Below are 25,032 nucleotides of genomic sequence, written 5' to 3'. Positions count from 1 at the left end.
AACGTCCCCTTAACTTTATTGACAACACCCAAATCGATTCTGTCATTAATGTGGTTCTTCAATAATTACACATAATTCTTAATACTGTAGCTGTTTAGTTAGCTGTTTAGTTACATGTTCAACTATCATCAGCTGATCCAGGAAATCATTTTCTGAATGCCAGTCACATGACAAACATCCCGACATGGGTATATTTGTTGTTAGGTGAAGTTATGGGTCCTACAGTAGGTCTATGTTATTGTTAGGTGAAGTTGTAGGTCAATGTTATTGTTAGAAGAAGTTATGGGTCCTACAGTAGGTCTATGTTGTTAGGTGAAGTTATGGGTCCTACAGTAGGTCTATGTTATTGTTAGGTGAAGTTATGGGCCAATTTAGCAAACAGTGTACAAATTGACAATGACAATGACATCAGCCTGTCATTGTCAGGCTGATGAAAAGCCAAAGACCATTTTACTGGTTGAAGTGTTTTTTTTAAAGTACAAAGCAGTTGATTTGCGATGATCAAATCAAAGTTTTTGTCACGTGCGCCGAATACAACAACACCTTAGTGAAATGCTAACTTACAGGCTCTAACCAATAGTGCGAAAAAAAGGTGTGTGTGTGTGTGTGTGTGTGTGTGTGTGTGTGTGTGTGTGTGGGGGGGGGGGGGGGTAGGTAAGTAAGTAAAGAAATAATACAACAGTAAAAAGACATTTGAAAATAAGAGTAGCAAGGCTATATACAGACACCGGTTAGTCAGGCTTATTGAGGTAGCATGTACATGTAGGTATGGTTAAAGTGACTATGCATATATGATGAACAGAGAGTAGCAGTAGTGTAAAAAGAGGGGTTGGCAGGTGGTGGGACACAATGCAGATAGCCCGGTTAGCCAATGTGTGGGAGCACTGGTTGGTCGGGCCAATTGAGGTAGTATGTACATGAATGTATAGTTAAAGTGACTATACATATAAGATAAACAGAGAGTAGCAGCAGCGTAAAAGAGGGGTTGGGGGGGGTCACACAATGCAAATAGTCCGGGTAACCATTTGGTTACCTGTTCAGGAGTCTTATGGCTTGGGGGTAAAAACTGTTGAGAAGCCTTTTTGTCCTAGACTTGGCACTCTGGTACCGCTTGCCATGCGGTAGTAGAGAGAACAGTCTATGACTGGGGTGGCTGGGGTCTTTGACAATTTTTAGGGCCTTCCTCTGACACCGCCTGGTGTAGAGGTCCTGGATGGCAGGCAGCTTTGCACCAGTGATGTACTGGGCCGTACGCACTACCCTCTGAAGTGCCTTGCGGTCGGAGGCCGAGCAATTGCCGCACCAAGCAGTGATGCAACCGGTCAGGATGCTCTCGATGTTGCAGCTGTAGAACCTTTAGAGGATCTCAGGACCCATACCAAATCTTTTTAGTTTCCTGAGGGGGAATAGGCTTTGTCGTGCCCTCTTCACAACTGTCTTGGTGTGTTTGGACCATTCTAGTTTGGTCGGTGATGTGGACACCAAGGAATTTCAAGCTCTCAACCTGCTACACTACAGCCCTGTCGATGAGAATGGGGACGTGCTCGGTGCTCCTTTTCCTGTAGTCCACAATTATCTCCTTAGTCTTGGTTACGTTGAGGGATAGGTTGTTATTCTGGCACCACCCGGCCAGGTCACTGACCTCCTCCCTATAGGCTGTCTCGTCGTTGTCGGTGATCAGGCCTACCACTGTTGTGTCGTCAGCAAACTTAATGATGGTGTTGGAGTCGTGCCTGGCCATGCAGTCGTGGGTGAACAGGGAGTACAGGAGGGGACTGAGCATGCACCCCTGGGGAGCTCCAGTGTTGAGGATCAGCATGGCAGATGTGTTGCTACCTACCCTCACCACCTGGGGGCGGCCCATCAGGAAGTCCAGGATCCAGTTGCAGAGGGAGGTGTTTGGTCCCAGGTTCCTTAGCTTAGTGATGAGCTTTGAGGGTACTATGGTGTTGAATGCTGAGCTGTAGTCAATGAATAGCATTCTGACATAGGTGTTCCTTTTCTCCAGGTGGGAAAGGGCAGTGTGGAGTGCAATAGAGATTGCATCATCTGTGGATCTGTTTGGGCGGTATGCAAATTGGAGTGGGTCTAGGGTTTCTGGGATAATGGTGTTGATGTGAGCCATTACCAGCCTTTCAAAGCACTTCATAGCTACGGACGTGAGTGCTACCGATCTGTAGTCATTTAGGCAGGTTGCCTTTGTGTTCTTGGGCACAGGGACTATGGTGGTCTGCTTGAAGCATGTTGGTATTACAGACTCAATCAGGGACATGTAGAAAATGTCAGTGAAGACACCTGCCAGTTGGTCAGCACATGCCCGGAGCACACATCCCGGTAATCCGTCTGGCCCCACAGCCTTGTGTATGTTTAAAAGTCTTACACACGTCGGCTACGGAGATCGTGATCACACAGTCATCCGGAACAGCTGATGCTCTCATGCATGCTTCATTGTTGCTTGCCTCGAAGCGAGCATAGAAGTGATCTAGCTCGTCTGGTAGGCTTGTGTCACTGGGCAGCGCGCGGCTGTGCTTCCCTTTGTAGTCTGTAATAGTTTGCCACATCCGACGAACGTCGGAGCCTGTGTAGTATATTTCAATCTTAGCCCTGTATTGACGCTTTGCCTGTTTGATGGTACGTCGCTGGGCATAGCGGGATATCTTGTAAGCTTCCGGGTTAGAGTCCCGCACCTTGAAAGCGGCAGCTCTACCCTTTAGCTCAGTGCGAATGTTGCCTGTAATCCATGGCTTCTGGTTGGGGTATGTACGTACAGTCACTGTGGGGACGACGTCCTCAATGCACTTATTGATAAAGCCAGTGACTGATGTGGTGTATTCCTCAATGTCATCGGAAGAATCCCGGAACATGTTCCAGTCTGTGACAGCAAAACAGTCCTGTAGTTTAGCATCTGCTTCATCTTTTTATAGACCGAGTCACTGGTGCTTCCTGCTTTAATTTTTGCTTGTAAGCAGGAATCGGGAGGATAGAGTTGTGGTCGGATTTACCAAATGGAGGGCGGAGTACAGTGTGTGGAGTACAGGTGATCTAGATTTTTTTTTTCTTCTCTGGTTGCACATTTAACATGTTGATAGAGATTTGGTAGAACTGATTTAAGTTTCCCTGCATTAAAGTCTCTGGCCACTAGGAGCGCCGGCTCTGGGTGAGTGGTTTCCTGTTTGCTTATTTCCTTATACAGCTGAATGAGTGCGGTCTTAGTGCCAGCATCTGTCTGTGGTGGTAAATAAACAGCCACAAAAAGTATAGCTGAAAACTCTCTAGGCAAGTAGTGTGGCCTGCAATTTATCACAATATACTCTACTTCAGGCGAGCAAAATCTAGAGACTTCCTTAGATTTTGTGCACCAGCTGTTGTTTACAAATATGCACAGACCGCCCCCCCTCGTCTTACCGGAGTGTGCTGTTCTATCCTGCCGGTGCAGCATATATCCCGCTAGCTGAATATCCATGTTGTCATTCAGCCACGATTCCCTGAAACATAGGATATTACAGTTTTTGATGTCCCGTTGGTAGGATATTCGTGATCGTAGCTTGTCTAGTGTATTGTCCAATGACTGCACGTTGGCGAGTAATATTCACGGCAATGGCAGCTTTCCTACTCGCCTTCTGTGGGTCCGGACGAGGCATCCGGGTCTTCGTCCTCTTCCTTTTGCGAATAATTGAGATGTCGGCCCTGTTGGGTGTTTGAAGAATATCGTCTGAGTCCTGCTTGTTGTTGTTGTTGAAAAAATCTTTGTCTAATCCGAGGTGAGTGATCGCTGTCCTGATATCCAGAAGCTCTTTTCTGCCGTAAGATACGGTGGCAGAAACATTATGTACAAAATAATTTACAAATAACGCGAAAGAAAACACATAATAGCACAATTGGTTAGGAGACCGTAAAACGGCGGCCATCTCCTCCGGCGCCATTTTTCAGTTAACCTCTTATGGCTAGGGGGCAGTATTTTCACGGCTGGATAAAAAACGTACCCGATTTAATCTGATTATTAGTCCTGCCCAGAAACTAGAATATGCATATAATTATTAGCTTTGGATAGAAAACACTCCAAAGTTTCTATAACTGTTTGAATGGTGTCTGTGAGTATAACAGAACTCATTTGGCAGGCCAAAACGTGAGAAGATTCTGTACAGGAAGTACCCTGTCTGACCATTTCTTCCCCTTCTTTGTCATCTCTATCTATTACAAGGGATCTCTGCTGTTACGTGACACTTCCCACGTCTCCAATGGGCTCTCAGAGCCCGGGAAAAACCTGAATGACGTAATTCAAAGCCCTGGCTGAAACACACAAGCGCTTTTGCTAAGTGGTCTATCAGCAGACAAAAGGCTTAGGCATGGGCACTGCCCGCCCCCGCCTTTCTGTTTTTCCCTCTGTTTACAGACACGCAGATTCCCGGTCGGAATATTATCGCTTTTCTACGAGATAAATTGCATAAAAATTTATTTTAAACAGCGGTTGACATGCTTCGAAGTACGGTAATGGAATATTTAGAATTTTTTTGTCACGTTATGCGCCATGCGCACGACCGTGATTTACCATTCTGATAGGGTCTAGAACTCACGAACAAAACGTCGCTGATGGAACATAACGATGGATTATTTGGGACCAAACCTACATTTGTTATTGAAGTAGAAGTCCTGGGAGTGCATTCTGACGAAGAACAGGAAAGGTAAGACCATTTTTCTTATAGGAAATATGATTTTGGTGAAGGCTAAACTGGGTGGGTGTCTAAATAGCTAGCCCGTGATGGCTGGGCTATGTACTTAGAATATTGCAAAATGTGCTTCATCCGAAAAGCTATTTTAAAATCGGACATATCGAGTGCATAGAGGAGTTCTGTATCTATAATTCTTAAAATAATTGTTATGCTTTTTGTGAACGTTTATCGTGAGTAATTTAGTAAATTGTTAGTAAATTCCCCGGAAGTTTGCGGGGGGTATGCTAGTTCTGAACGTCACATGCTAATGTAAAAAGCTGTTTTTTGATATAAATATGAACTTGATTGAACAGACATGCATGTATTGTATAACATAATGTCCTAGGTGTGTCATCTGATGAAGATCATCAAAGGTTAGTGCTGCATTTAGCTGTCTTCTGGGTTTTTGTGACATTATATGCTAGCTTGAATAATGGGTGTCTGATTATTTCTGGCTGGGTACTCTGCTGACATAATCTAATGTTTTGCTTTCGCTGTAAAGCCTTTTTGAAATCGGACAGTGTGGTTAGATTAACGAGAGTCTTGTCTTTAAATAGCTGTAAAATAGTCATATGTTTGAAAAATGGAAGTTTTCGGATTTTAGAGGAATTTGTATTTCGCGCCACGCCCATCATTGGATATTGGAGCAGACGTTCCGCTAGCGGAACATCTAGATGTAAGAGGTTTAAAAGCGTTACAAAGAGGTTGATTTGCAATGATGACACAAACATTATATTAAGCAGGACATTCAAACGAGCCTTATAATTATAATCCAAAGTAGTGTGAAATGCACTCATAAGCAACCTGGAAATGGAGGTTACTCCCCTGAGTTTTCCCACATTCGCATTCAGAATACATTGTGAAAAACTAAAATCTTTGCTCACCATTTTTGCTCCAGGGAGATATACTACATCCATAACTATCGGTTTCCTCATTAGCAGGGAGGAGTTTCTACAACCAAATTGCATGTGCATCGCCCTCGTGCCGCAATTTTATTAAACACAGAAAGTGGCCTGTATTGGAGACCAAAAGTTTCCAATATAGCCTACAATCATCGATTTTACTACTAATTTGAAAACAAGACTAAGTATGACTATTATTGCTAATTTTAACACAATTGTCAAATAATTGTAACATTCATTACAGACTTCAATTGTTGTACAACATCATGGCTACGCTGTTGGCATCACCTTTTACAGTTGATTTCCGCTGTTGTGGGCCTTCAACCATCTGTCTGACTTTGTTTTTCACACAGGAGAGAAACGTGACTACAGTGGATCCTCTGGGGAGCCTCAACAACCTCATGATGCTGACAAGGCAGAGAAGAGTCTCTCCACATTAGAACACCTCAAGAAACACCCGCAGAGATCCACAGGGAAGAGAACTCACTGCTGCTCTGACTGTGGGAAGAGTTTTGTTTCTTCAGGACATTTAAAGTCACACCAGAGAATACACATGGGAGAGAAACCTTATAGCTGTGCTCAATGTGGGAAGAGATGCACCCAGTCAACAGACCTTAAAAAACATGAGAGAATACATACAGGAGAGAAATCGTATAGCTGTGATTAATGTGGGAAGAGTTTTGGTCAATTTGGGCAGCTTACTGTACACCAGAGAACACACACAGGAGAGAAACTTTATAGCTGTGATCAATGTGGGAAGAGTTTTGCTACCTCTAGCAATCTGACTTGACACCAGAGAACACACACAGGAGAGAAGCCCTATAGTTGTGATCAATGTGGGAAGAGTTTTACAGGATCTAGCGATCTGACAATACACCAGAGAACACACACAGGAGAGAAACCTTATAGCTGTGATCATTTTGGGAAGAGTTTTGGTCAATCTGGGAAGCTGACTGTACACAGGAGAACACACACAGGAGAGAAATCTCTTAGCTGTGACCAGAGATAATCTGATAAAAGATCTCTGATCAAATATCAGAAAATGCATACATGAAGGAGTTGTTTCATGATATCAATGAATTAATGTCACAATGTAGAATGTTTAAACATTGTTGTAGGAGTTTTTTTTTAAATGTCACAATGTAGAACCCTAAATGTTTGCCCCCTTATCAATTGATTTCAACATGATATGGATATTAGCCTCAGGGAAAATCCAGGCTCTGAAAGGGTCGCTAAACTTACCACGTTGGTGACCCACTTGAATCAAAATGCAACACTTCAAAATGTAGCTAGCTGTTTTCCACAAATTGTCATCTAACCAGTGATGTTACCATTATTACCAGATTCCGTGTGGTTTTTGAGCTGTTAGTTTTAACAGGATGTGCAACCTCATCTCCCTTCTGTTACACAAATGATTTTAGCATTATATCGATGAGTTATAAGAAATAAGTGTTATGTTTCTTTGTTTAGCGACCCCTACATTTAAATGCATCACTCCAAATTGTAGCTGACTGTCTTCTGCAGGTTGTCCTCTAACCAATGAGTTAAAAAATATCTCCCATTTCCATGTGTTTTTTTTAGTTGTGTTAGTTTCAACAGCACGTACAACCTGATTTCCCCCCCTAATCGATATCAGTGATTTATTGCCCCTTGTCAAAACAACAGCGTTTTTGGTGCTTGTGCAGTTTATAAGGTGCTTGTTTAAAAGAAATACAAGTAATATGATTATTGTGGCAGATGTTTATGTATATAGCACATGCTATGTTTAGGTTTTCAATTCATCCCAAACTGTTTTTGCATATTGGTTATTGATTTGGACACGTTAAAACTGTGTTTTGATGTATCCCACCTAACAAAATGTCATTGAAATGCTGTTGAAATGTAAATATTTCGTATTTACATTTCATGTAACATTTAGTAATGATTATTATTAATGCAACCAACTGACAATTATACTGACAATGTTGCCCTGCTTTTATAATATCAGGGTTCATTCTCAATCAGGGTTCATTCTCAGATGTGCCAACCCAAATGTACTAGAGCATGACATTGGGGACTGGGCCGCGATCCAACAACATGCCTATCGAGTGAACCCTGAAAAGAGAGAGAAGCTCCGCAGTGAGGTGGAAAGTTACTGTGGATATTGCAGGAGTTTCCTCTTGAAATCAGACATGTCTGTGGTGAGGACAACTTGGTTGCTGATTGTCTCAGGGGTGGGCAGTCAAAAAGATTTGTGTTTTGCGTTTAGCCAGTGCGTTGCCATGGATCACAATTTATTTCGACTGCATGTTTTTCCATATTGGAGATGAGTTTTGTTTGGGCTCGTTCCAAGGGGACGAGAGTTCTAGATGCTGTGAGTTTTAAGGAAGATGAAAGTTCTAGAAGCTATATTTATTGTTTTTTAGTTGTTGACAGCCAGTAGACACCATGTTTATATTGTAGAAGGGAATCAATTTAATTGATTATATTGGGAAATTAAGTTGTTTTCTGTTGGTGGTGAGCAAACTTGTCCAACAGAAATATAGGATGTATTTGGTGTCTTAAGGGGGAAGGTGTTACAGGCTTTGGTATTTCCATTTTTGTTTTGAGGTTGGACTTTAGCACGTATAGCTCGTTAGCACGTAGGGCGCACTGATTGGTGTCACCTCGTTAGTCAGTATGTGTTACACCTGTGCTGGCTTGTCCATCTCGTTAGTGGGAAGGTGTTTCACCTGAGCTGGTCCAGGTTCTATTTAAGAGTGTCTGGCCCAGTGCTCCAGTTGTTTTGGTAGATGTGGAGAGTCAACACCTTTAGTTGCTCCACCTTTTTGGTTTGCGTCCTGTCTTTAAGTTTGGTGTGGGTTTTTCTTTTGTTTTCCTCTTCTTGGGCAGATTTGGTGTGTCTCAAGGTGGGTGACTTTAAGGTCCCTGTTGTTGTTACTAGTCAACGTCCAGTGGACACCCTCATAGTGAATGTACGGCACCTCCGTACCTTCAGGCTCTGATCAGGCCCTACACCCAAACAAGGGCACTGCGTTCATCCACCTCTGGCCTGCTGGCCCCCCTACCTCTGAGGAAGCACAGTTCCCGCTCAGCCCAGTCAAAACTGTTCGCTGCTCTGGCACCCCAATGGTGGAACAAGCTCCCTCACGACGCCAGGACAGCGGAGTCAATCACCACCTTCCGGAGACACCTGAAACCCCACCTCTTTAAGGAATACCTGGGATAGGATAAAGTAATCCTTCTAACCCCCGCCCCCCTTAAAAGATTTAGATGCACTATTGTAAAGTGGTTGTTCCACTGGATATCATAAGGTGAATGGACCAATTTGTAAGTCGCTCTGGATAAGAGCGTCTGCTAAATGACTTAAATGTAAATGTTGTGTGTCCTTCAGAGCCCCTCCTAAAAAATCAAGCGTATATTTTGGTTTGGATATTGCATCTAATTAACATTTTAATCTATGGCATTTCTTTAGAATGTTCATTAGTCTTTCAGTTTAGTCTTCTGTTTTTTTATCTTATGTTTGTGTACTAAATATTGTTTAATTTCTTATTTTATTTGTTTTTTCCTGTGAAGACATTGTGTAGCATCCATGTATGAAATGTGCTGTATAAATAAATCTTGACCCTCACATGTACGTGTCCGTGAGGGTCTCAGCTTTCCATAGATGGGTCATAGTAGTCTCTAGCTCTAACCATTCAGTCTCTACAGATGTTTTTGTTTGAAGGGTTAACACACAACTCTCCAAATTTAGGGTTAGTATCCAATGCACCACATTTTTTAAAATGCCCAACCCACCTAGTCCTCGTTAGTATAGTGGTGAGTATCCCCGCCTGTCACGCGGGAGACCCGGGTTCAATTCCCCGACTGGGAGGAAATGCTGCTTTTTTTTAGGGTATACAGACCATCTATGGAAAGCTGAGACCCTCACTTGTGGGCTCTATACCGCCCACAAGCCACAAAATTTGAGGCGTATGTGGAAAATCCCAGGACATAGTCGCAAAGGCCAAACTCAAGACAGTTGTCACTGACTTGTTGGATATTCGTTTCCCATTTAACAACTAAAGCCTTGCACAAAGTACATCACCTCACACACTGGAAATCTACAATGGATTCACAAAAGTCTACTGAGAATGCGTAAATGTCCAAACGGTAAGTGATCCCAAACTCAGACTTTTATATATAATCAGTCTTTCCTCCCCGTTGGGGAATTGAACCCCGGTCTCCCGCGTGACAGGCGGGGATACTCACCACTATACTAACGAGGAGCAGGTGGGTTGGTCATTTGAAAAAATGTGGAGCATTGGATACTATCCCTAAATTTGGAGAGTTGGGTGTTAACCCTTCCAACAAAAACATCTGTAGAGACTGAATGGTTAGAGCTAGAAACTACTATGACCCATGTATGGAAAGCTGAGACCCTCACGAACACGTACATGTATTCGGTTTTGCTCTATACCTCTCACAAGCCACACGATAGTAGTTAGAAGGTGAGGTGTGTGTGGAAAATCCCAGGACATAGTCGCAAAGGCCAAACTCAAGACAGTTGTCACTGACTTGTTGGATATTCGTTTCCCATTTAACAACTAAAGCCTTGCACAAAGTACATCACCTCACACACTGGAAATCTACAATGGATTCACAAAAGTCTACTGAGAATGCGTAAATGTCCAAACGGTAAGTGATCCCAAACTCAGACTTTTGTCACAAAAGCCAAACTCAAGACAGTTGTCACTGACTTGTTGGATATTCGTTTCCCATTTAACAACTAAAGCCTTGCACAAAGTACATCACCTCACACACTGGAAATCTACAATGGATTCACAAAAGTCTACTGAGAATGCGTAAATGTCCAAACGGTAAGTGATCCCAAACTCAGACTTTTGTCACAAAGGCCAAACTCAAGACAGTTGTCACTGACTTGTTGGATATTCGTTTCCCATTTAACAACTAAAGCCTTGCACAAAGTACATCACCTCACACACTGGAAATCTACAATGGATTCACAAAAGTCTACTGAGAATGCGTAAATGTCCAAACGGTAAGTGATCCCAAACTCAGACTTTTGTCACAAAGGCCAAACTCAAGACAGTTGTCACTGACTTGTTGGATATTCGTTTCCCATTTAACAACTAAAGCCTTGCACAAAGTACATCACCTCACACACTGGAAATCTACAATGGATTCACAAAAGTCTACTGAGAATGCGTAAATGTCCAAACGGTAAGTGATCCCAAACTCAGACTTTTGTCACAAAGGCCAAACTCAAGACAGTTGTCACTGACTTGTTGGATATTCGTTTCCCATTTAACAACTAAAGCCTTGCACAAAGTACATCACCTCACACACTGGAAATCTACAATGGATTCACAAAAGTCTACTGAGAATGCGTAAATGTCCAAACGGTAAGTGAACCCAAACTCAGACTTTTCAAGAGTCAGTTGAGAATTCTACCATGACCAGAGATTGCTGTTAACCTGGCAATGTAAACATAGATTTCTTCCTCAGTGGTTTGCATACTTGTCAAAATGGCTTGTTAAAAAATTCCTGCATTGGCCGGGAATCAAACCCGGGCCTCCAGCGTGGCAGGCAAGAATTCTACCACGGAACAACCAATGCCTTGCGATGCTGAAATAACCCCCACGGCTGGAAATCGTAATAAGAAGCTTTAATTCAAAGCATATCTTCCACTTTGTGGGATCAGAGACATTGTACACCCTAATAAAATCAGTCTTTCCTCCCCGTCGGGGAATTGAACCCCGGTCTCCCGCGTGACAGGCGGGGATACTCACCACTATACTAACGAGGAGCAGGTGGGTTGGTCATTTGAAAAAATGTGGAGCATTGGATACTATCCCTAAATTTGGAGAGTTGGGTGTTAACCCTTCCAACAAAAACATCTGTAGAGACTGAATGGTTAGAGCTAGAAACTACTATGACCCATGTATGGAAAGCTGAGACCCTCACGAACACGTACATGTATTCGGTTTTGCTCTATACCTCTCACAAGCCACACGATAGTAGTTAGAAGGTGAGGTGTGTGTGGAAAATCCCAGGACATAGTCGCAAAGGCCAAACTCAAGACAGTTGTCACTGACTTGTTGGATATTCGTTTCCCATTTAACAACTAAAGCCTTGCACAAAGTACATCACCTCACACACTGGAAATCTACAATGGATTCACAAAAGTCTACTGAGAATGCGTAAATGTCCAAACGGTAAGTGATCCCAAACTCAGACTTTTGTCACAAAGGCCAAACTCAAGACAGTTGTCACTGACTTGTTGGATATTCGTTTCCCATTTAACAACTAAAGCCTTGCACAAAGTACATCACCTCACACACTGGAAATCTACAATGGATTCACAAAAGTCTACTGAGAATGCGTAAATGTCCAAACGGTAAGTGATCCCAAACTCAGACTTTTGTCACAAAGGCCAAACTCAAGACAGTTGTCACTGACTTGTTGGATATTCGTTTCCCATTTAACAACTAAAGCCTTGCACAAAGTACATCACCTCACACACTGGAAATCTACAATGGATTCACAAAAGTCTACTGAGAATGCGTAAATGTCCAAACGGTAAGTGAACCCAAACTCAGACTTTTCAAGAGTCAGTTGAGAATTCTACCATGACCAGAGATTGCTGTTAACCTGGCAATGTAAACATAGATTTCTTCCTCAGGGGTTTGCATACTTGTCAAAATGGCTTGTTAAAAAATTCCTGCATTGGCCGGGAATCAAACCCAGGCCTCCCGCGTGGCAGGCAAGAATTCTACCACGGAACAACCAATGCCTTGCGATGCTGAAATAACCCCCACGGCTGGAAATCGTCATAAGAAGCTTTAATTCAAAGCATATCTTCCACTTTGTGGGATCAGAGACATTGTACACCCTAATAAAATCAGTCTTTCCTCCCCGTCGGGGAATTGAACCCCGGTCTCCCGCGTGACAGGCGGGGATACTCACCACTATACTAACGAGGAGCAGGTGGGTTGGTCATTTGAAAAAATGTGGAGCATTGGATACTATCCCTAAATTTGGAGAGTTGGGTGTTAACCCTTCCAACAAAAACATCTGTAGAGACTGAATGGTTAGAGCTAGAAACTACTATGACCCATGTATGGAAAGCTGAGACCCTCACGAACACGTACATGTATTCGGTTTTGCTCTATACCTCTCACAAGCCACACGATAGTATTTAGAAGGTGAGGTGTGTGTGGAAAATCCCAGGACATAGTCGCAAAGGCCAAACTCAAGACAGTTGTCACTGACTTGTTGGATATTCGTTTCCCATTTAACAACTAAAGCCTTGCACAAAGTACATCACCTCACACACTGGAAATCTACAATGGATTCACAAAAGTCTACTGAGAATGCGTAAATGTCCAAACGGTAAGTGATCCCAAACTCAGACTTTTGTCACAAAGGCCAAACTCAAGACAGTTGTCACTGACTTGTTGGATATTCGTTTCCCATTTAACAACTAAAGCCTTGCACAAAGTACATCACCTCACACACTGGAAATCTACAATGGATTCACAAAAGTCTACTGAGAATGCGTAAATGTCCAAACGGTAAGTGATCCCAAACTCAGACTTTTGTCACAAAGGCCAAACTCAAGACAGTTGTCACTGACTTGTTGGATATTCGTTTCCCATTTAACAACTAAAGCCTTGCACAAAGTACATCACCTCACACACTGGAAATCTACAATGGATTCACAAAAGGCTACTGAGAATGCGTAAATGTCCAAACGGTAAGTGAACCCAAACTCAGACTTTTCAAGAGTCAGTTGAGAATTCTACCATGACCAGAGATTGCTGTTAACCTGGCAATGTAAACATAGATTTCTTCCTCAGGGGTTTGCATACTTGTCAAAATGGCTTGTTAAAAAATTCCTGCATTGGCCGGGAATCAAACCCAGGCCTCCCGCGTGGCAGGCAAGAATTCTACCACGGAACAACCAATGCCTTGCGATGCTGAAATAACCCCCACGGCTGGAAATCGTCATAAGAAGCTTTCATTCAAAGCATATCTTCCACTTTGTGGGATCAGAGACATTGTACACCCTAATAAAATCAGTCTTTCCTCCCCGTCGGGGAATTGAACCCCGGTCTCCCGCGTGACAGGCGGGGATACTCACCACTATACTAACGAGGAGCAGGTGGGTTGGACATTTGAAAAAATGTGGAGCATTGGATACTATCCCTAAATTTGGAGAGTTGGGTGTTAACCCTTCCAACAAAAACATCTGTAGAGACTGAATGGTTAGAGCTAGAAACTACTATGACCCATCTATGGAAAGCTGAGACCCTCACGAACACGTACATGTATTCGGTTTTGCTCTATACCTCTCACAAGCCACACGATAGTATTTAGAAGGTGAGGTGTGTGTGGAAAATCCCAGGACATAGTCGCAAAGGCCAAACTCAAGACAGTTGTCACTGACTTGTTGGATATTCGTTTCCCATTTAACAACTAAAGCCTTGCACAAAGTACATCACCTCACACACTGGAAATCTACAATGGATTCACAAAAGTCTACTGAGAATGCGTAAATGTCCAAACGGTAAGTGATCCCAAACTCAGACTTTTGTCACAAAGCCAAACTCAAGACAGTTGTCACTGACTTGTTGGATATTCGTTTCCCATTTAACAACTAAAGCCTTGCACAAAGTACATCACCTCACACACTGGAAATCTACAATGGATTCACAAAAGTCTACTGAGAATGCGTAAATGTCCAAACGGTAAGTGATCCCAAACTCAGACTTTTGTCACAAAGGCCAAACTCAAGACAGTTGTCACTGACTTGTTGGATATTCGTTTCCCATTTAACAACTAAAGCCTTGCACAAAGTACATCACCTCACACACTGGAAATCTACAATAGATTCACAAAAGTCTACTGAGAATGCGTAAATGTCCAAACGGTAAGTGATCCCAAACTCAGACTTTTGTCACAAAGGCCAAACTCAAGACAGTTGTCACTGACTTGTTGGATATTCGTTTCCCATTTAACAACTAAAGCCTTGCACAAAGTACATCACCTCACACAGTGGAAATCTACAATGGATTCACAAAAGTCTACTGAGAATGCGTAAATGTCCAAACGGTAAGTGATCCCAAACTCAGACTTTTGTCACAAAGGCCAAACTCAAGACAGTTGTCACTGACTTGTTGGATATTCGTTTCCCATTTAACAACTAAAGCCTTGCACAAAGTACATCACCTCACACACTGGAAATCTACAATGGATTCACAAAAGTCTACTGAGAATGCGTAAATGTCCAAACGGTAAGTGATCCCAAACTCAGACTTTTGTCACAAAGGCCAAACTCAAGACAGTTGTCACTGACTTGTTGGATATTCGTTTCCCATTTAACAACTAAAGCCTTGCACAAAGTACATCACCTCACACACTGGAAATCTACAATGGATTCACAAAAGTCTACTGAGAATGCGTAAATGTCCAAACGGTAAGTGAACCCAAACTCAGACTTTTCAAGAGTCAGTTGAGAATTCTACCATGACCAGAGATTGCTGTTAACCTGGCAATGTAAACATAGATTTCTTCCTCAGGGGTTTGCATACTTGTCAAAATGGCTTGTTAAAAAATTCCTGCATTGGCCGGGAATCAAACCCGGGCCTCCCGCGTGGCAGGCAAGAACTCTACCACGGAACAACCAATGCCTTGCGATGCTGAAATAACCCCCACGGCTGGAAATCGTAATAAGAAGCTTTAATTCAAAGCATATCTTCCACTTTGTGGGATCAGAGACATTGTACACCCTAATAAAATCAGTCTTTCCTCCCGTCGGGGAATTGAACCCCGGTCTCCCGCGTGACAGGCGGGGATACTCACCACTATACTAACGAGGAGCAGGTGGGTTGGTCATTTGAAAAAATGTGGAGCATTGGATACTATCCCTAAATTTGGAGAGTTGGGTGTTAACCCTTCCAACAAAAACATCTGTAGAGACTGAATGGTTAGAGCTAGAAACTACTATGACCCATGTATGGAAAGCTGAGACCCTCACGAACACGTACATGTATTCGGTTTTGCTCTATACCTCTCACAAGCCACACGATAGTAGTTAGAAGGTGAGGTGTGTGTGGAAAATCCCAGGACATAGTCGCAAAGGCCAAACTCAAGACAGTTGTCACTGACTTGTTGGATATTCGTTTCCCATTTAACAACTAAAGCCTTGCACAAAGTACATCACCTCACACACTGGAAATCTACAATGGATTCACAAAAGTCTACTGAGAATGCGTAAATGTCCAAACGGTAAGTGATCCCAAACTCAGACTTTTGTCACAAAGGCCAAACTCAAGACAGTTGTCACTGACTTGTTGGATATTCGTTTCCCATTTAACAACTAAAGCCTTGCACAAAGTAAATCCCCTCACACACTGGAAATCTACAATGGATTCACAAAAGTCTACTGAGAATGCGTAAATGTCCAAACGGTAAGTGATCCCAAACTCAGACTTTTGTCACAAAGGCCAAACTCAAGACAGTTGTCACTGACTTGTTGGATATTCGTTTCCCATTTAACAACTAAAGCCTTGCACAAAGTACATCACCTCACACACTGGAAATCTACAATGGATTCACAAAAGTCTACTGAGAATGCGTAAATGTCCAAACGGTAAGTGATCCCAAACTCAGACTTTTGTCACAAAGGCCAAACTCAAGACAGTTGTCACTGACTTGTTGGATATTCGTTTCCCATTTAACAACTAAAGCCTTGCACAAAGTACATCACCTCACACACTGGAAATCTACAATGGATTCACAAAAGGCTACTGAGAATGCGTAAATGTCCAAACGGTAAGTGAACCCAAACTCAGACTTTTCAAGAGTCAGTTGAGAATTCTACCATGACCAGAGATTGCTGTTAACCTGGCAATGTAAACATAGATTTCTTCCTCAGGGGTTTGCATACTTGTCAAAATGGCTTGTTAAAAAATTCCTGCATTGGCCGGGAATCAAACCCGGGCCTCCCGCGTGGCAGGCAAGAATTCTACCACGGAACAACCAATGCCTTGCGATGCTGAAATAACCCCCACGGCTGGAAATCGTAATAAGAAGCTTTAATTCAAAGCATATCTTCCACTTTGTGGGATCAGAGACATTGTACACCCTAATAAAATCAGTCTTTCCTCCCCGTCGGGGAATTGAACCCCGGTCTCCCGCGTGACAGGCGGGGATACTCACCACTATACTAACGAGGAGCAGGTGGGTTGGTCATTTGAAAAAATGTGGAGCATTGGATACTATCCCTAAATTTGGAGAGTTGGGTGTTAACCCTTCCAACAAAAACATCTGTAGAGACTGAATGGTTAGAGCTAGAAACTACTATGACCCATGTATGGAAAGCTGAGACCCTCACGAACACGTACATGTATTCGGTTTTGCTCTATACCTCTCACAAGCCACACGATAGTAGTTAGAAGGTGAGGTGTGTGTGGAAAATCCCAGGACATAGTCGCAAAGGCCAAACTCAAGACAGTTGTCACTGACTTGTTGGATATTCGTTTCCCATTTAACAACTAAAGCCTTGCACAAAGTACATCACCTCACACACTGGAAATCTACAATGGATTCACAAAAGTCTACTGAGAATGCGTAAATGTCCAAACGGTAAGTGATCCCAAACTCAGACTTTTGTCACAAAGGCCAAACTCAAGACAGTTGTCACTGACTTGTTGGATATTCGTTTCCCATTTAACAACTAAAGCCTTGCACAAAGTACATCACCTCACACACTGGAAATCTACAATGGATTCACAAAAGTCTACTGAGAATGCGTAAATGTCCAAACGGTAAGTGATCCCAAACTCAGACTTTTGTCACAAAGGCCAAACTCAAGACAGTTGTCACTGACTTGTTGGATATTCGTTTCCCATTTAACAACTAAAGCCTTGCACAAAGTACATCACCTCACACACTGGAAATCTACAATGGATTCACAAAAGTCTACTGAGAATGCGTAAATGTCCAAACGGTAAGTGAACCCAAACTCAGACTTTTCAAGAGTCAGTTGAGAATTCTACCATGACCAGAGATTGCTGTTAACCTGGCAATGTAAACATAGATTTCTTCCTCAGGGGTTTGCATACTTGTCAAAATGGCTTGTTAAAAATTCCTGCATTGGCCGGGAATCAAACCCGGGCCTCCCGCGTGGCAGGCAAGAATTCTACCACGGAACAACCAATGCCTTGCGATGCTGAAATAACCCCCACGGCTGGAAATCGTAATAAGAAGCTTTAATTCAAAGCATATCTTCCACTTTGTGGGATCAGAGACATTGTACACCCTAATAAAATCAGTCTTTCCTCCCCGTCGGGGAATTGAATCCCGGTCTCCCGCGTGACAGGCGGGGATACTCACCACTATACTAACGAGGAGCAGGTGGTTTGGTCATTTGAAAAAATGTGGAGCATTGGATACTATCCCTAAATTTGGAGAGTTGGGTGTTAACCCTTCCAACAAAAACATCTGTAGAGACTGAATGGTTAGAGCTAGAAACTACTATGACCCATGTATGGAAAGCTGAGACCCTCACGAACACGTACATGTATTCGGTTTTGCTCTATACCTCTCACAAGCCACACGATAGTAGTTAGAAGGTGAGGTGTGTGTGGAAAATCCCAGGACATAGTCGCAAAGGCCAAACTCAAGACAGTTGTCACTGACTTGTTGGATATTCGTTTCCCATTTAACAACTAAAGCCTTGCACAAAGTACATCACCTCACACACTGGAAATCTACAATGGATTCACAAAAGTCTACTGAGAATGCGTAAATGTCCAAACGGTAAGTGATCCCAAACTCAGACTTTTGTCACAAAGGCCAAACTCAAGACAGTTGTCACTGACTTGTTGGATATTCGTTTCCCATTTAACAACTAAAGCCTTGCACAAAGTACATCACCTCACACACTGGAAATCTACAATGGATTCACAAAAGTCTACTGAGAATGCGTAAATGTCCAAACGGTAAGTGATCCCAAACTCAGACTTTTGTCACAAAGGCCAAACTCAAGACAGTTGTCACTGACTTGTTGGATATTCGTTTCCCATTTAACAACTAAAGCCTTGCACAAAGTACATCACCTCACACACTGGAAATCTACAATGGATTCACAAAAGGCTACTGAGAATGCGTAAATGTCCAAACGGTAAGTGAACCCAAACTCAGACTTTTCAAGAGTCAGTTGAGAATTCTACCATGACCAGAGATTGCTGTTAACCTGGCAATGTAAACATAGATTTCTTCCTCAGGGGTTTGCATACTTGTCAAAATGGCTTGTTAAAAATTCCTGCATTGGCCGGGAATCAAACCCGGGCCTCCCGCGTGGCAGGCAAGAATTCTACCACGGAACAACCAATGCCTTGCGATGCTGAAATAACCCCCACGGCTGGAAATCGTAATAAGAAGCTTTAATTCAAAGCATATCTTCCACTTTGTGGGATCAGAGACATTGTACACCCTAATAAAATCAGTCTTTCCTCCCCGTCGGGGAATTGAACCCCGGTCTCCCGCGTGACAGGCGGGGATACTCACCACTATACTAACGAGGAGCAGGTGGGTTGGTCATTTGAAAAAATGTGGAGCATTGGATACTATCCCTAAATTTGGAGAGTTGGGTGTTAACCCTTCCAACAAAAACATCTGTAGAGACTGAATGGTTAGAGCTAGAAACTACTATGACCCATGTATGGAAAGCTGAGACCCTCACGAACACGTACATGTATTCGGTTTTGCTCTATACCTCTCACAAGCCACACGATAGTAGTTAGAAGGTGAGGTGTGTGTGGAAAATCCCAGGACATAGTCGCAAAGGCCAAACTCAAGACAGTTGTCACTGACTTGTTGGATATTCGTTTCCCATTTAACAACTAAAGCCTTGCACAAAGTACATCACCTCACACACTGGAAATCTACAATGGATTCACAAAAGTCTACTGAGAATGCGTAAATGTCCAAACGGTAAGTGATCCCAAACTCAGACTTTTGTCACAAAGGCCAAACTCAAGACAGTTGTCACTGACTTGTTGGATATTCGTTTCCCATTTAACAACTAAAGCCTTGCACAAAGTACATCACCTCACACACTGGAAATCTACAATGGATTCACAAAAGTCTACTGAGAATGCGTAAATGTCCAAACGGTAAGTGATCCCAAACTCAGACTTTTGTCACAAAGGCCAAACTCAAGACAGTTGTCACTGACTTGTTGGATATTCGTTTCCCATTTAACAACTAAAGCCTTGCACAAAGTACATCACCTCACACACTGGAAATCTACAATGGATTCACAAAAGGCTACTGAGAATGCGTAAATGTCCAAACGGTAAGTGAACCCAAACTCAGACTTTTCAAGAGTCAGTTGAGAATTCTACCATGACCAGAGATTGCTGTTAACCTGGCAATGTAAACATAGATTTCTTCCTCAGGGGTTTGCATACTTGTCAAAATGGCTTGTTAAAAAATTCCTGCATTGGCCGGGAATCAAACCCGGGCCTCCAGCGTGGCAGGCAAGAATTCTACCACGGAACAACCAATGCCTTGCGATGCTGAAATAACCCCCACGGCTGGAAATCGTAATAAGAAGCTTTAATTCAAAGCATATCTTCCACTTTGTGGGATCAGAGACATTGTACACCCTAATAAAATCAGTCTTTCCTCCCCGTCGGGGAATTGAACCCCGGTCTCCCGCGTGACAGGCGGGGATACTCACCACTATACTAACGAGGAGCAGGTGGGTTGGTCATTTGAAAAAATGTGGAGCATTGGATACTATCCCTAAATTTGGAGAGTTGGGTGTTAACCCTTCCAACAAAAACATCTGTAGAGACTGAATGGTTAGAGCTAGAAACTACTATGACCCATGTATGGAAAGCTGAGACCCTCACGAACACGTACATGTATTCGGTTTTGCTCTATACCTCTCACAAGCCACACGATAGTAGTTAGAAGGTGAGGTGTGTGTGGAAAATCCCAGGACATAGTCGCAAAGGCCAAACTCAAGACAGTTGTCACTGACTTGTTGGATATTCGTTTCCCATTTAACAACTAAAGCCTTGCACAAAGTACATCACCTCACACACTGGAAATCTACAATGGATTCACAAAAGTCTACTGAGAATGCGTAAATGTCCAAACGGTAAGTGATCCCAAACTCAGACTTTTGTCACAAAGCCAAACTCAAGACAGTTGTCACTGACTTGTTGGATATTCGTTTCCCATTTAACAACTAAAGCCTTGCACAAAGTACATCACCTCACACACTGGAAATCTACAATGGATTCACAAAAGTCTACTGAGAATGCGTAAATGTCCAAACGGTAAGTGATCCCAAACTCAGACTTTTGTCACACACCTCACACACTGGAAATCTACAATGGATTCACAAAAGTCTACTGAGAATGCGTAAATGTCCAAACGGTAAGTGATCCCAAACTCAGACTTTTGTCACAAAGGCCAAACTCAAGACAGTTGTCACTGACTTGTTGGATATTCGTTTCCCATTTAACAACTAAAGCCTTGCACAAAGTACATCACCTCACACACTGGAAATCTACAATGGATTCACAAAAGTCTACTGAGAATGCGTAAATGTCCAAACGGTAAGTGAACCCAAACTCAGACTTTTCAAGAGTCAGTTGAGAATTCTACCATGACCAGAGATTGCTGTTCTGTTAACCTGGCAATGTAAACATAGATTTCTTCCTCAGGGGTTTGCATACTTGTCAAAATGGCTTGTTAAAAAATTCCTGCATTGGCCGGGAATCAAACCCAGGCCTCCCGCGTGGCAGGCAAGAATTCTACCACGGAACAACCAATGCCTTGCGATGCTGAAATAACCCCCACGGCTGGAAATCGTAATAAGAAGCTTTAATTCAAAGCATATCTTCCACTTTGTGGGATCAGAGACATTGTACACCCTAATAAAATCAGTCTTTCCTCCCCGTCGGGGAATTGAACCCCGGTCTCCCGCGTGACAGGCGGGGATACTCACCACTATACTAACGAGGAGCAGGTGGGTTGGTCATTTGAAAAAATGTGGAGCATTGGATACTATCCCTAAATTTGGAGAGTTGGGTGTTAACCCTTCCAACAAAAACATCTGTAGAGACTGAATGGTTAGAGCTAGAAACTACTATGACCCATGTATGGAAAGCTGAGACCCTCACGAACACGTACATGTATTCGGTTTTGCTCTATACCTCTCACAAGCCACACGATAGTAGTTAGAAGGTGAGGTGTGTGTGGAAAATCCCAGGACATAGTCGCAAAGGCCAAACTCAAGACAGTTGTCACTGACTTGTTGGATATTCGTTTCCCATTTAACAACTAAAGCCTTGCACAAAGTACATCACCTCACACACTGGAAATCTACAATGGATTCACAAAAGTCTACTGAGAATGCGTAAATGTCCAAACGGTAAGTGATCCCAAACTCAGACTTTTGTCACAAAAGGCCAAACTCAAGACAGTTGTCACTGACTTGTTGGATATTCGTTTCCCATTTAACAACTAAAGCCTTGCACAAAGTACATCACCTCACACACTGGAAATCTACAATGGATTCACAAAAGTCTACTGAGAATGCGTAAATGTCCAAACGGTAAGTGATCCCAAACTCAGACTTTTGTCACAAAGGCCAAACTCAAGACAGTTGTCACTGACTTGTTGGATATTCGTTTCCCATTTAACAACTAAAGCCTTGCACAAAGTACATCACCTCACACACTGGAAATCTACAATGGATTCACAAAAGGCTACTGAGAATGCGTAAATGTCCAAACGGTAAGTGAACCCAAACTCAGACTTTTCAAGAGTCAGTTGAGAATTCTACCATGACCAGAGATTGCTGTTAACCTGGCAATGTAAACATAGATTTCTTCCTCAGGGGTTTGCATACTTGTCAAAATGGCTTGTTAAAAAATTCCTGCATTGGCCGGGAATCAAACCCAGGCCTCCCGCGTGGCAGGCAAGAATTCTACCACGGAACAACCAATGCCTTGCGATGCTGAAATAACCCCCACGGCTGGAAATCGTCATAAGAAGCTTTAATTCAAAGCATATCTTCCACTTTGTGGGATCAGAGACATTGTACACCCTAATAAAATCAGTCTTTCCTTCCCGTCGGGGAATTGAACCCCGGTCTCCCGCGTGACAGGCGGGGATACTCACCACTATACTAACGAGGAGCAGGTGGTTTGGTCATTTGAAAAAATGTGGAGCATTGGATACTATCCCTAAATTTGGAGAGTTGGGTGTTAACCCTTCCAACAAAAACATCTGTAGAGACTGAATGGTTAGAGCTAGAAACTACTATGACCCATGTATGGAAAGCTGAGACCCTCACGAACACGTACATGTATTCGGTTTTGCTCTATACCTCTCACAAGCCACACGATAGTAGTTAGAAGGTGAGGTGTGTGTGGAAAATCCCAGGACATAGTCGCAAAGGCCAAACTCAAGACAGTTGTCACTGACTTGTTGGATATTCGTTTCCCATTTAACAACTAAAGCCTTGCACAAAGTACATCACCTCACACAGTGGAAATCTACAATGGATTCACAAAAGTCTACTGAGAATGCGTAAATGTCCAAACGGTAAGTGATCCCAAACTCAGACTTTTGTCACAAAAGCCAAACTCAAGACAGTTGTCACTGACTTGTTGGATATTCGTTTCCCATTTAACAACTAAAGCCTTGCACAAAGTACATCACCTCACACACTGGAAATCTACAATGGATTCACAAAAGTCTACTGAGAATGCGTAAATGTCCAAACGGTAAGTGATCCCAAACTCAGACTTTTGTCACAAAGGCCAAACTCAAGACAGTTGTCACTGACTTGTTGGATATTCGTTTCCCATTTAACAACTAAAGCCTTGCACAAAGTACATCACCTCACACACTGGAAATCTACAATGGATTCACAAAAGTCTACTGAGAATGCGTAAATGTCCAAACGGTAAGTGATCCCAAACTCAGACTTTTGTCACAAAGGCCAAACTCAAGACAGTTGTCACTGACTTGTTGGATATTCGTTTCCCATTTAACAACTAAAGCCTTGCACAAAGTACATCACCTCACACACTGGAAATCTACAATGGATTCACAAAAGGCTACTGAGAATGCGTAAATGTCCAAACGGTAAGTGAACCCAAACTCAGACTTTTCAAGAGTCAGTTGAGAATTCTACCATGACCAGAGATTGCTGTTAACCTGGCAATGTAAACATAGATTTCTTCCTCAGGGGTTTGCATACTTGTCAAAATGGCTTGTTAAAAAATTCCTGCATTGGCCGGGAATCAAACCCGGGCCTCCCGCGTGGCAGGCAAGAATTCTACCACGGAACAACCAATGCCTTGCGATGCTGAAATAACCCCCACGGCTGGAAATCGTAATAAGAAGCTTTAATTCAAAGCATATCTTCCACTTTGTGGGATCAGAGACATTGTACACCCTAATAAAATCAGTCTTTCCTCCCCGTCGGGGAATTGAACCCCGGTCTCCCGCGTGACAGGCGGGGATACTCACCACTATACTAACGAGGAGCAGGTGGGTTGGTCATTTGAAAAAATGTGGAGCATTGGATACTATCCCTAAATTTGGAGAGTTGGGTGTTAACCCTTCCAACAAAAACATCTGTAGAGACTGAATGGTTAGAGCTAGAAACTACTATGACCCATGTATGGAAAGCTGAGACCCTCACGAACACGTACATGTATTCGGTTTTGCTCTATACCTCTCACAAGCCACACGATAGTAGTTAGAAGGTGAGGTGTGTGTGGAAAATCCCAGGACATAGTCGCAAAGGCCAAACTCAAGACAGTTGTCACTGACTTGTTGGATATTCGTTTCCCATTTAACAACTAAAGCCTTGCACAAAGTACATCACCTCACACACTGGAAATCTACAATGGATTCACAAAAGTCTACTGAGAATGCGTAAATGTCCAAACGGTAAGTGATCCCAAACTCAGACTTTTGTCACAAAGGCCAAACTCAAGACAGTTGTCACTGACTTGTTGGATATTCGTTTCCCATTTAACAACTAAAGCCTTGCACAAAGTACATCACCTCACACACTGGAAATCTACAATGGATTCACAAAAGTCTACTGAGAATGCGTAAATGTCCAAACGGTAAGTGATCCCAAACTCAGACTTTTGTCACAAAGGCCAAACTCAAGACAGTTGTCACTGACTTGTTGGATATTCGTTTCCCATTTAACAACTAAAGCCTTGCACAAAGTACATCACCTCACACACTGGAAATCTACAATGGATTCACAAAAGGCTACTGAGAATGCGTAAATGTCCAAACGGTAAGTGAACCCAAACTCAGACTTTTCAAGAGTCAGTTGAGAATTCTACCATGACCAGAGATTGCTGTTAACCTGGCAA

At 42.8% G+C, this 25,032-nt stretch overlaps 19 non-coding genes across 19 annotated transcripts; 1 reads left to right on the top strand and 18 right to left on the bottom strand.

The window, feature by feature from the left end:
• The first annotated feature begins 9,392 nt into the window (after positions 1 to 9,392).
• Positions 9,393 to 9,464, top strand: trnad-guc (transfer RNA aspartic acid (anticodon GUC)). Its single transcript has one exon. It is a non-coding gene; the product is annotated as a tRNA-Asp (tRNA).
• Positions 9,465 to 9,786: 322 nt separating this feature from the next.
• Positions 9,787 to 9,858, bottom strand: trnad-guc (transfer RNA aspartic acid (anticodon GUC)). The gene has a single exon. It is a non-coding gene; the product is annotated as a tRNA-Asp (tRNA).
• A 1,280-nt stretch (positions 9,859 to 11,138) lies between these two features.
• On the bottom strand, positions 11,139 to 11,209 carry trnag-gcc (transfer RNA glycine (anticodon GCC)). The gene has a single exon. It is a non-coding gene; the product is annotated as a tRNA-Gly (tRNA).
• A 118-nt stretch (positions 11,210 to 11,327) lies between these two features.
• trnad-guc (transfer RNA aspartic acid (anticodon GUC)) lies at positions 11,328 to 11,399 on the bottom strand. Its single transcript has one exon. It is a non-coding gene; the product is annotated as a tRNA-Asp (tRNA).
• A 1,105-nt stretch (positions 11,400 to 12,504) lies between these two features.
• On the bottom strand, positions 12,505 to 12,576 carry trnad-guc (transfer RNA aspartic acid (anticodon GUC)). The gene has a single exon. It is a non-coding gene; the product is annotated as a tRNA-Asp (tRNA).
• A 1,105-nt stretch (positions 12,577 to 13,681) lies between these two features.
• On the bottom strand, positions 13,682 to 13,753 carry trnad-guc (transfer RNA aspartic acid (anticodon GUC)). Its single transcript has one exon. It is a non-coding gene; the product is annotated as a tRNA-Asp (tRNA).
• A 1,649-nt stretch (positions 13,754 to 15,402) lies between these two features.
• Positions 15,403 to 15,474, bottom strand: trnad-guc (transfer RNA aspartic acid (anticodon GUC)). The gene has a single exon. It is a non-coding gene; the product is annotated as a tRNA-Asp (tRNA).
• A 1,098-nt stretch (positions 15,475 to 16,572) lies between these two features.
• On the bottom strand, positions 16,573 to 16,643 carry trnag-gcc (transfer RNA glycine (anticodon GCC)). Its single transcript has one exon. It is a non-coding gene; the product is annotated as a tRNA-Gly (tRNA).
• A 118-nt stretch (positions 16,644 to 16,761) lies between these two features.
• On the bottom strand, positions 16,762 to 16,833 carry trnad-guc (transfer RNA aspartic acid (anticodon GUC)). Its single transcript has one exon. It is a non-coding gene; the product is annotated as a tRNA-Asp (tRNA).
• Positions 16,834 to 17,748: 915 nt separating this feature from the next.
• On the bottom strand, positions 17,749 to 17,819 carry trnag-gcc (transfer RNA glycine (anticodon GCC)). The gene has a single exon. It is a non-coding gene; the product is annotated as a tRNA-Gly (tRNA).
• Positions 17,820 to 17,937: 118 nt separating this feature from the next.
• On the bottom strand, positions 17,938 to 18,009 carry trnad-guc (transfer RNA aspartic acid (anticodon GUC)). Its single transcript has one exon. It is a non-coding gene; the product is annotated as a tRNA-Asp (tRNA).
• Positions 18,010 to 18,924: 915 nt separating this feature from the next.
• On the bottom strand, positions 18,925 to 18,995 carry trnag-gcc (transfer RNA glycine (anticodon GCC)). The gene has a single exon. It is a non-coding gene; the product is annotated as a tRNA-Gly (tRNA).
• Positions 18,996 to 19,113: 118 nt separating this feature from the next.
• trnad-guc (transfer RNA aspartic acid (anticodon GUC)) lies at positions 19,114 to 19,185 on the bottom strand. Its single transcript has one exon. It is a non-coding gene; the product is annotated as a tRNA-Asp (tRNA).
• Positions 19,186 to 20,101: 916 nt separating this feature from the next.
• On the bottom strand, positions 20,102 to 20,172 carry trnag-gcc (transfer RNA glycine (anticodon GCC)). Its single transcript has one exon. It is a non-coding gene; the product is annotated as a tRNA-Gly (tRNA).
• Positions 20,173 to 20,290: 118 nt separating this feature from the next.
• On the bottom strand, positions 20,291 to 20,362 carry trnad-guc (transfer RNA aspartic acid (anticodon GUC)). The gene has a single exon. It is a non-coding gene; the product is annotated as a tRNA-Asp (tRNA).
• A 1,209-nt stretch (positions 20,363 to 21,571) lies between these two features.
• On the bottom strand, positions 21,572 to 21,643 carry trnad-guc (transfer RNA aspartic acid (anticodon GUC)). The gene has a single exon. It is a non-coding gene; the product is annotated as a tRNA-Asp (tRNA).
• Positions 21,644 to 22,749: 1,106 nt separating this feature from the next.
• trnad-guc (transfer RNA aspartic acid (anticodon GUC)) lies at positions 22,750 to 22,821 on the bottom strand. Its single transcript has one exon. It is a non-coding gene; the product is annotated as a tRNA-Asp (tRNA).
• A 1,098-nt stretch (positions 22,822 to 23,919) lies between these two features.
• Positions 23,920 to 23,990, bottom strand: trnag-gcc (transfer RNA glycine (anticodon GCC)). The gene has a single exon. It is a non-coding gene; the product is annotated as a tRNA-Gly (tRNA).
• A 118-nt stretch (positions 23,991 to 24,108) lies between these two features.
• Positions 24,109 to 24,180, bottom strand: trnad-guc (transfer RNA aspartic acid (anticodon GUC)). The gene has a single exon. It is a non-coding gene; the product is annotated as a tRNA-Asp (tRNA).
• Positions 24,181 to 25,032: the final 852 nt, after the last annotated feature.

The sequence above is a fragment of the Salmo trutta genome, chromosome 23 (genome assembly GCF_901001165.1).
Source record: "Salmo trutta chromosome 23, fSalTru1.1, whole genome shotgun sequence".
Classification (NCBI taxonomy): Eukaryota; Metazoa; Chordata; class Actinopteri; order Salmoniformes; family Salmonidae; genus Salmo; species Salmo trutta.
This window is presented reverse-complemented; position numbering and strand designations above follow the sequence as displayed.